Raw genomic sequence first — 11,515 nt, 5'->3', positions numbered from 1 at the left:
AATATATTTGCTGGGTGTGGTAACCCACGCCTTTAATCCCAGCACTCGGGAGGCAGAGGCAGGCGGATTTCTGAGTTCGAGGCCAGCCTGGTCTACAAAGTGAGTTCCAGGACAGCCAGGGCTACACAGAGAAACCCTGTCTCGAAAATCCAAATATATATATATATATATATATATATATATATATATATATATTTATTTATTTATTTTAACATTAACCATGTTTCTAATCTTGTCTGTGGATGCCAGTCTTGGAATGGGGTAAGGCTAAGCACAAAGATCATGTATGATGGGTCCTTAAGCAGAGTTCATTGCTATTTTAACATTATTATTAGAAATATCTCTATAAAAAAGGAATGGTGTCTCTGTATGGACAGTATTCATAGCAAATTTTGTTAGTTCTAAGATTTTTAAATTCTAAACTGGTGAAATATTTCAACCAGACACAGAGTACAAGTTATTCTCCCTGTCTATGTCTCCCTAATTTTCTTTATTTTTCTATCCTGTCTTCAGTCTCCTTTGAAATGTCATAGACGGACAGGAACTTAAAGAGACAGGAACTCTGCTTATCCAGGGATCAAAAATCTTGGCTTGTCTAATATAACGGGGATGTGAGGAGGTGTGAGATTCAGGACTGGATCTTCATTATTTGGAAATACAATGTAAGCTCTGGGAAAGAGGCTTTTATTACCTGGGTTATCAAACCATGGTAATAATGAACATACAGTAGGTTGTCATTACTAATCCTAAAATGAACACCATTCACAGGAAGCTTTGCTCTTTCCCTATGGATTCTGAAAACTTTCCTCTCAATAAACCATTAAAGCCTGAGGCAGAACGTCATGTCATTTTAATTTAGGTTATGTGAGTCTTGGAAAACTATGGGCACACTACCTACTTGTCAGGTATATAAATGTAGCCCTGTATTTCAGTAATGACATAGGTTATCCCTTGTGCTGTTGTCAGAGTCTCAAGGGCCACTTGGTTCCAGAGGGCGACTATCTTCATATTGACTTTGAGTTTAAGAGCAAAATCTATCAGGTTTGAAAACAAAACAGAAGCATAACAAGCAATCTGTAAACCCATACTGACGGTTCTGTCCTGAGAATATGATACAACACAGAAGGAAAGTCCAGGAAAGTATACACTGGTGCAGTAGACTCAAAGGAAAGCAGTATAAGATTATTATATCAACAGTGTTAGCTGGGATTTCAGATCCTAAAAGACTTTGGGTAGCAGTTATGAGACCCCTCTTGGGTTCATATCGTTACGTTGTGCAAACATAAGATGCATAATTTGCCACAGTCTCTGGATTGGCGTTCACTCCTTTTCCTTCCTGTCTTTTAAAGAAGGCATAAAATCTCTAACATTCCTTTGAGAGTAACAAAGAAAAAAGATTGGATTGTTCTACACAGCATTGCATCTATTGTTTGTGCTTTGGTTAGTTTATGCTTTCTCTCAAAATCATTTAGACGAAGCTTTAAAATGATGTTTCTCTGAGCATTGAGGACAGGACTGATTATAATACTGGTGTGTGTGTGTGTAGGAGGGGGGGAAGTCAAGATCCCGAGACAATTCCTAAATGATAGGAATGCATTTGCAGAGAGGGTGACATCATGCAGTTACTCAAGGGATCTGATGGTGAGTCAGGAAGACATTGTTCTTGTTCTCAAGGTTGCTGTGACCCAAAGGGAAATTAAGAAAAGGTTTGGCTGTCACTAGAAGCCACACAAGGCTGCATTTTCCTGATGTGTTTCTTCTCCTTTGAGCTCTTCTGGAATAAGGAACATTCAGTGTGAGAAATAATTATTTCCAGAGCTCCTATCTTTTGAGAGCATATTACCATGACTATGCTTTGGAGGGGAGGAGAGCAGTCAGCATGGTTCTGAATATGCCTGTTAGGGCAACAGGAAAATACCAGGTGATTATAAATGGGAAGTCAAAGCTGCTACATGAATCATGGCGGGTTAATATAATTTTTAATGTACACTTTCCCTGAATAGAAACATTGCCACCAACCAAGGACCGGTTTGATTACCCATTGTCAGTGTTTCTTTCGAAGTGACCATTTTCCACCTCCATGGATATCATTTAATTGCCTATTAATAGCCCCTTTTAGGAAGGCAGGCAAACTCTAAACACTTACAGTTTACTCAATTTTGTATATTTGTCAGGAAGGTTGTTTAACTGGTATCTTTCCATAGACATACTAGACTTGTAACATGCAACTGAAGAGTAACACAGTAACACATATTAATTTTTTCTCATCTAAATTTTTGTTTACATTTTATTTAGTTATCATGTGTGTGTTTCTTTGTATGCATGTGCACATGTGTCGAGGTCAAGAACAACTTCCAGGGTTTGATTCTCTTCTTCTGCTGTGTAGGTCTGGTTCTAGGGATGAAACTCAGTCATCAGACTTGGTGGCAAGCACCTTTATCTGATGAGACACTGACAATCCTTTTATCTTTTGAAGTGAAGTATGAGTTAGTTTTGAAAAATCAAGTTGACTAGATGTTGTGGTTTGAGTGAGAATAGCCCCTATAAGTTCATACACTTGAATGCTTGGCTCACTGGTAGTGGAATTGTTTAGAAAGGATTAGGCGTTGTGGCTTTGTTGGAAGAGGTCTATCACTGGGGGTGAACTTTGAAGTTTAAAAAACCTCTGCCAGGCTCAGTGTTGTTCTCTCTCTGGCAGCTACGTATGGGTCAGAATATAAAGCTTTCAGCTACTGCTATAGAAACATTCCTGTGAGTTCCCTGTCTTGATGATTGTGGACTAACCCTCTGAAACTGCAAGCAAATCCCTAATTAAATGCTTTCTTTATAAGGGTCGACTTGCTCATGGTATCTCTTCAGCAATAGAACTGCAGCTAAGACCCCCAGATGAAGGTAAAGTTTTCAAGTATATTTGGAAGGGTTAAGAGACTAGATGGCAGAAAAAAGATTGGAAAAATGATTTACTGTTGTTACTATATTATGATGATGATGATTCAACTGTCATGTATTTTATATGAAAGTCTATTTCAGAATTATTTTTCTATGTAATTATATATTGTTTTTAGTATATATATATATGTATATATATATATTTGTTTTGGTAAACATATTAGTGTAAATATACTTATCATCTAAACCCTTTCTGCAGTGAGGCATTTAAATTTTTGTTTGAATTAAGGTTTCTAGAACACTGATGTGAAAATAAATTTGTTTAAGTTAGACTGGTATGAAGGGGTGGCTTGAAAATCTTAGAACAACTAGCAGGATTTATTGTTCTTATTCTATTTAACATTGGTTTCTGGGAAAAAAGTGACATAGGAATTTGTCATCAGAGGAATTATTTGTAGTCTTGGAAAGTCTTCTGTTATGAATTTGTCTTGTTTTATGCCTTAGCAGATCAGTTGCAAAGAAGATATTACTTTGAGTCTTCATTTTATGAGACCTTCAAACCCAGAACATCTCTTATGCAGCTGGCTTTCTTCTTTGCATTTTCTAGTCTGATCCTTTTAGCTCTTCACTGTCTTAGAATATTCAGTCCTGGTAAATGTCTATGAAGTAGGTGTAGTGGGGTAGATGAATTGTCCTAAGTAAGATGGTAAGAAGAGTCAAAACAAACAAACAAACAAACAAACAAAACAAACAAACAACAAACAAACAAACCCATAACCACCACCACCACCAAAACCAATGAACTTTCAATGTTAAAGGGTATCTTAGATAGGGGTTCTATTGCTGTGATGAAGCACCTTGACCAAAAAGCAACTTGAGGCGATGGAACTGAAGCAGGGCAATGAGACTAGAGACAGGAGCTGATGCAGAGGCCATGGAGAGTACTGCTTTCTGGTTTGTTCTCATGGCTTGCTCAGACTGCTTTCTCCTAATACATAGGCCTCCCAGGCTAGTAATGGCACCACCTACCATGAGCTGGGACGTCCTCCATCCAAATACCCTACAGCTGGATCTTGTGGATGCATTTTCTCAATGGAGGCTCCTCCTTATCACTCTATAGCCTGTATCAAGTTGACATAAAACCAGCTGGTAAAAAAGCAATCTAGGCTATGTCACAACCATCACCTGGCCTCATCATGCTGTTTTTCCATGGACCACTCAAAGCAGTAGGAAGTGATGCCAGCCGGCAGGCTGATTACCATTAGTGAGCCATTGTAGTTTCAATATTATAAAGTGTATGATTATTACCAACTGTTTACTGAACTTTAATTTCCATTCTATATAATGATGCCACAGCAATAGTAATCACCATGAACTTAACAGGAATTTTTTTTAATAATTAAAGTGATAACATTCCAAGAAGTCGTATAGATAGAAAATACATAAAGATGTTTTTAATGAATAATTTAATGCATCAGTTTTCATTGCCCTTGCAAAACAAATTAACAAGATGTAGTGAACTTCAATTTATTATTATTATTTTTTTTTCTTCTTGAATCATTTTTTTTTCATTTTTTTAAATTTTAATATTTTTATTACATATTTTCCTCAATTACATTTCCAATGCTATCCCAAAAGTCCCCCATAGCGCCCCCCACTTCCCTACCCACCCATTCCCATTCTTTTGGCCCTGGCATTCCTATATTGGGGCATATAAAGTTTGCAAGTCCAATGGGCCTCTCTTTCCATTGATGGCCGACTAGGTCATCTTTCGATACATATGCAGCTAGAGACAAGAGCTCCGGGGTTCTGGTTAGTACATCATGTTGTTCCAACAATAGGGTTGCAGATCCCTTTAGCTCCTTGGGTACTTTCTCTAGCTTCTCCATTGGGAGCCCTGTGATACATCCAATAGCTGACTGTGAACATCCACTCCTGTGTTTGCTAGGCCCTGGCATCGTCTCACAAGAGACAGCTATATTTGGGTCCTTTCAGCAAAATCTTGCTAGTGTATACAATGGTGTCAGCGTTTAGAAGCTGATTATGGGATGGATCCCTGGATACGGCAGTCTCTAAATGGTCCATCCTTTCATCACAGCTACGAACTTTGTCTCTGTAACTCCTTCCCTGGGTGTTTTGTTCCCAATTCTAAGAAGGTGCACAGTGTCCACACTTTGGTCTTCATTCTTCTTGAGTTTCATGCGTTTATCAAATTGTATCTTATATCTTGGGTATCCTAAGTTTTGGGCTAATATCCACTTATCAGTGAATACATATTGTGTGAGTTCTTTTGTGATTGTGTTACTTCACTCAAGATGATGCCCTCCAGGTCCATCCATTTGGCTAGGAATTTCATAAATTCATTCTTTTTAATAGCTGAGTAGTACTCCATTGTGTAAATGTACCATAATTTCTGTATCCATTCCTCTGTTGAGGGACATCTGGGTTCTTTCCAGCTTCTGGCTATTATAAATAGGGCTGCTATGAACATAGTGGAGCATGTGTCCTTTTTACCGGTTGGGACATCTTCTGGATATATGCCCAGGAGAGGTATTGCTGGATCCTCCGGTAGTACTATGTTCAATTTTCTGAGGAACCGCCAGACTGATTTCCAGAGTGGTTGTACAAGCTTGCAATCCCACCAACAATGGAGGAGTGTTCCTCTTTCTCCACATCCTCGCCAGCATCTGCTGTCACCTGAATTTTTGATCTTAGCCATTCTGACTGGTGTGAGGTGGAATCTCAGGGTTGTTTTGATTTGCATTTCCCTGATGATTAAGGATGTTGAACATTTTTTCAGGTGCTTCTCTGCCATTCGGTATTCCTCAGGTGAGAATTCTTTGTTCAGTTCTGAGCCCCATTTTTTAATGGGGTTATTTGACTTTCTGGAGTCCACCTTCTTGAGTTCTTTATATATATTGGATATTAGTCCCTTATCTGATTTAGGATAGGTGAAGATCCTTTCCCAATCTGTTGGTGGTTTTTTTGTCTTATTGATGGTGTCTTTAGCCTTGCAGAAGCTTTGTAGTTTCATGAGGTCCCACTTGTCAATTCTCGATCTTACAGCACAAGCCATTACTGTTCTATTCAGGAATTTTTCCCCTGTGCCCATACCTTCAAGGCTTTTCCCCACTTTCTCCTCTATAAGTTTCAGTGTCTCTGGTTTTATGTGAAGTTCCTTGATCCACTTAGACTTGACCTTAGTACAAGGAGATAGGAATGGATCGATTCGCATTCTTCTACATGTTAACAACCAGTTGTGCCAGCACCATTTGTTGAAAATGCTGTCTTTCTTCCACTAGATGTTTTTAGCTCCCTTGTCGAAGATCAAGTGACCGTAGGTGTGTGGGTTCATTTCTGGGTCTTCAATTCTATTCCATTGGTCTATTTGTCTGTCACTATACCAGTACCATGCAGTTTTTATCACAATTGCTCTGTAGTAGAGCTTTAGGTCCGGCATGGTGATTCCACCAGAGGTTCTTTTATCCTTGAGAAGAGTTTTTGCTATCCTAGGTTTTTTGTTATTCCAGATGAATTTGCAGATTGCACTTTCTAATTCGTTGAAGAATTGATTTGGAATTTTGATGGGGATTGCATTGAATCTGTAGATTGCTTTTGGCAAGATAGCCATTTTTACAATGTTGATCCTGCCAATCCATGAGCATGGGAGATCTTTCCATCTTCTGAGATCTTCTATAATTTCTTTCTTCAGAAACTTGAAGTTTTTATTATACAGATCTTTCACTTCCTTAGTTAGAGTCACGCCAAGATATTTTATATTATTTGTGACTATTGAGAAGGGTGTTGTTTCCCTAATTTCTTTCTCAGCCTGTTTATTCTTTGTGTAGAGAAAGGCCATTGATTTGTTTGAGTTAATTTTATATCCAGCTACTTCACCGAAGCTGTTTATCAGGCTTAGGAGTTCTCTGGTGGAATTTTTAGGGTCACTTATATATACTATCATATCATCTGCAAAGAGTGATATTTTGACTTCATCTTTTCCAATTTGTATCCCTTTGATTTCCTTTTGTTGTCGAATTGCTCTGGCTAGGACTTCAAGTACAATGTTGAATAGGTATGGAGAAAGTGGACAGCCTTGTCTAGTCCCTGATTTTAGAGGGATTGCTTCAAGCTTCTCACCATTTACTTTGATGTTGGCTACTGGTTTGCTGTAGATTGCTTTTATCATGTTTAGGTATGGGCCTTGAATTCCTGATCTTTCCAAGACTTTTATCATGAATGGGTGTTGGATCTTGTCAAATGCTTTTTCCGCATCTAACGAGATGACCATGTGGTTTTTGTCTTTGAGTTTGTTTATATACTGGATTACGTTGATGGATTTCCGTATATTGAACCATCCCTGCATCCCTGGGATGAAACCTACTTGGTCAGGATGGATGATTGTTTTGATGTGTTCTTGGATTCGGTTAGCAAGAACTTTATTGAGGATTTTTGCATCAATATTCATAAGGGATATTGGTCTGAAGTTTTCTATCTTTGTTGGGTCTTTTTGTGGTTTAGGTATCAGAGTAATTGTGGCTTCATAGAATGAGTTGGGTAGAGTACCTTCTGTTTCTATTTTGTGGAATAGTTTGTGAAGAACTGGGATTAGATCTTCTTTGAAGGTCTGATAGAACTCTGCACTAAACCCATCTGGTCCTGGGCTTTTTTTAGTTGGGAGACTATTAATGACTGCTTCTATTTCTTTGGGGGATATAGGGCTGTTTAGATCATTAACCTGATCTTGATTCAACTTTGGTACCTGGTATCTGTCTAGGAACTTCTCCATTTCATCCAGGTTCTCCAGTTTTGTTGAGTATAGCCTTTGGTAGAAGGATCTGATGGTGTTTTGGATGTCTTCAGGATCTGTTGTTATGTCTCCTTTTTCATTTCTGATTTTGTTAATTAGGATGCTTTCCCTGTGCCCTCTAGTGAGTCTGGCTAAGGGTTTATCTATCTTGTTGATTTTCTCAAAGAACCAGCTCCTTGATTGGTTGATTCTTTGAATAGTTTTTCTTGTTTCCACTTGGTTGATTTCGCCCCTGAGTTTGATTATTTCCTGCCGTCTACTCCTCTTGGGTGAAATTGCTTCCTTTTGTTCTAGTGCTTTTAGGTATGTTGTCAAGCTGCTAATGTGTGCTGTCTCTAGTTTCCTTTTGGAGGCACTCAGAGCTATGAGTTTTCCTCTTAGAAATGCTTTCATTGCGTCCCATAAGTTTGGGTATGTTGTGGCTTCATTTTCATTGAACTCTAAAAAGTCCTTAATTTCTTTCTTTATTCCTTCCTTGACCAAGGTATCATTGAGAAGAGTGTTGTTCAGTTTCCACGTGAAGGTTGGCTTTCTATTATTTATTTTGTTATTGAAGATCAGCCTTAGTCCATGGTGATCTGATAGGATGCATGGGACAATTTCAATATTTTTGTATCTGTTGAGGCCTGTTTTGTGACCAATTATGTGGTCAATTTTGGAGAAGGTACCATGAGGTGCTGAGAAGAAGGTATATCCTTTTGTTTTAGGATAGAATGTTCTGTAGATATCTGCCAGATCCATTTGATTCATAATTTCTCTTAGTTTCTCTGTGTCCCTGTTTAGTTTTTGTTTTCATGATCTGTCCATTGGTGAAAGTGGTGTGTTGAAGTCTCCCACTATTATTGTATGAGGTGCAATGTGTGCTTTGAGATTTACTAAAGTTTCTTTAATGAATGTGGCTGCCTTTGTATTTGGAGCATAGATATTCAGGATTGATAGTTCCTCTTGGAGGATTTTACCTTTGATGAGTATGAAGTGTCCCTCCCTGTCTTTTTTAATGACTTTGGGTTGGAAGTCAATCTTATCAGATATTAGAATGGCTACTCCAGCTTGTTACTTCATACCATTTGCTTGGAAAATTGTTTTCCAGCCTTCCATTCTGAGGTAGTGTCTATCTTTTTCTCTGAGATGAGTTTCCTGTAAGCAGCAAAATGTTGGGTCTTGTTTGTGTAGCCAGTTTGTTAGTCTATGTCTTTTTATCGGGGAGTTGAGTCCATTGATATGAAGAGATATTAAGGAAAAGTACTTGTTGTTTCCTGTTATTTTTGTTGTTAAAGTTGGCATTCTGTTCTTGTGGCTGTCTTCTTTTAGGTTTGTTGAGGGATTACCTTCTTGTTGTTTCTAGGGCGTGGTTCCTGTCCTTGTATTGGTTTTTTTCTGTTATTATCCTTTGAAGGGCTGGATTCGTGGAGAGATAATGTGTGAATTTGGTTTTGTCGTGGAATACTTTGGTTTCTCCATCTATGTTAATTGAGAGTTTGGCTGGGTATAGTAGCCTGGGCTGGAATTTGTGTTCTTTTAGTGTCTGTATAACATCCGTCCAGGATCTTCTGGCTTTCATAGTCTCTGGTGAAAAATCTGGTGTAATTCTGATAGGCTTGCCTTTATATGTTACTTGGCCTTTTTCTCTTACTGCTTTTAGTATTCTATCTTTATTTAGAGCATTTGTTGTTCTGATTATTATGTGTCGGGAGGTATTTCTTTTCTGGTCCAGTCTATTTGGAGTTCTGTAGGCTTCTTGTATGTTCATGGGCATCTCTTTCTTTAGATTTGGGAAGTTTTCTTCTATAATTTTGTTGAAGATGTTTGCTGGTCCTTTGAGTTGAAAATCTTCATTCTCATCCACTCCTATTATCCGTAGGTTTGGTCTTCTCATTGTGTCCTGTATTTCTTGGATGTTTTGAGTTAGGATCTTTTTGCATTTTACATTTTCCTTGATTGTTGTGCCGATGTTCTCTATGGAATCTTCTGCACCTGAGATTCTCTCTTCCATCTCTTGTATTCTGTTGCTGATGCTTGCATCTATGGTTCCAGATTTCTTTCCTAGGGTTTCTATCTCTAGTGTTGCCTCAATTTGGGTTTTCTTTATTGTGTCTACTTCCCTTTTTAGGTCTAGTATGGTTTTGTTCATTTCCATCATCTGTTTGGATGTGTTTTCCTGTTTTTCATTAAGGACTTCTACCTGTTTGATTATGTTATCGTGTTTTTCTTTAAGGATTTGTAACTCTTTAGCAGTGTTCTCCTGCAATTCTTTAAGGGATTTTTGTGCTTCCTCTTTAATGTCTTCTACCTGTTTACCAGTGTTCCTTTGTATTTCTTTAAGTGTGTTATTAAAGTCCTTCTTGAAGTCCTCTACCATCATCAGGAGATATGCTTTTAGATCCGTGTCTAGCTTTTCCGGTGTGTTGGGGTGCCCTGGACTGGGCGAAGTGGGAGTGCTGGGTTCTGATGATGGTGAGTGGTCTTGGTTTCTGTTAGTAAGATTATTACGTTTACCTTTCGCCATCTGGTAATCTCTGGGGTTTGTTGTTGTCGTTGTCACTGTTTAAAGATTGGAGCAGAAGCTGTGTTCCACTCACCAGAAGTCTCAAAATCCTGTGGCGGGGGTCGTGGGTAGCTGGTGGTACCCCGGTGCTGGTCCAGCCGGAAGAGGCCTGTGGTCCTACTCAGGCCGGTTTTCTGCTTCCCTAACTAATGCAGTCTCAGGTCCCGCGCGCAATTGGATTGGAGCAGAAGCTGTGTTCCACTCTCCAGAAGTCTTAAGATCCTGTGGCGGGTGTTGTGGGTAGCCGGCGAGTGTCAGCCGACCTGCGCCCTAGCTACCCTGGTGCTTTTCTGACCGGAAGAGGCTTGTGGCCCTACGTAGGCTGGATTTCTCTCTCCCCAACCAAAGCAGTCTCAGGTCCCGCGTGATTGGACTGGAGCAGAAGTTGTGTTCCACTCACCAGAAGACTTAAGATCCTGTGGCGGGTGTTGTGGGTAGCTGGCGAGTGTCAGCCGACCCTGTGCCCTAGCTACCCTGGTGCTTTTCTGACTGGAAGAGGCTTGTGGCCCTATGTAGGCCGGATTTCTCTCTCCCCAACCAGAGCAGTGTCAGGTCCCGCGTGATTGGACTGGAGCAGAAGCTGTGTTCCACTCACCAGCAGTCTCAAAATCCTGTGGCGGGGGTCGTGGGTAGCTGGCGGGTGTCAGCCGACCCTGCGCTCCCGCTGCCCCGGTGCTGATCCTGCCGGATGAGGCCTGTGGCCCTACTCAGGCCGGTTTCTGCTTCCCTAACTAATGCAGTCTCAGGTCCCGCTCAATTTATTATTTTAAGTGTTTTCTCTTGAAAGACAACATAGCATTATCTTTAAGAAAAAAAAATCTAAAAGATTAGGTACCAGTCTATATACCTTGGGATAGGATACTCTCTCTCTCTCTTTTTTTTGTTTTTTGTTTTGTTTTGTTTTGTTTTTTTCGAGACATGGTTTCTTTGTGTAGCCCTGGCTGTCCTGGCACTCACTTTGTAGACCAGGCTGGCCTCGAACTCAGAAATCAGCCTGCCTCTGCCTCCCGAGTGCTGGGATTAAAGGCGTGCGCCACCACGCCCGGCTCTCTCTCTCTCTTTTTAAAGTCACAAAATTTATACTTGATTATAGAACTCAAAAGATAGGTTAAATTAAAAAACAAACAAACAACATTGGGAGTTTACAATTTTGTGGACAGAATTCTTTTTCTGAGACTATTCTAGTGAGTATTACTTCCTCTTGTTAAGTAAGATGTTTTTCCTGTTATGAATTAATGTTTTATTTATGCATACTCATATTAACAACTTGA

Source organism: Mus caroli, unplaced genomic scaffold (assembly GCF_978045245.1).
Source record: "Mus caroli unplaced genomic scaffold, Mus_caroli_1 scaffold_19, whole genome shotgun sequence".
Lineage (NCBI taxonomy): Eukaryota > Metazoa > Chordata > Mammalia > Rodentia > Muridae > Mus > Mus caroli.
This window is presented reverse-complemented; position numbering follows the sequence as displayed.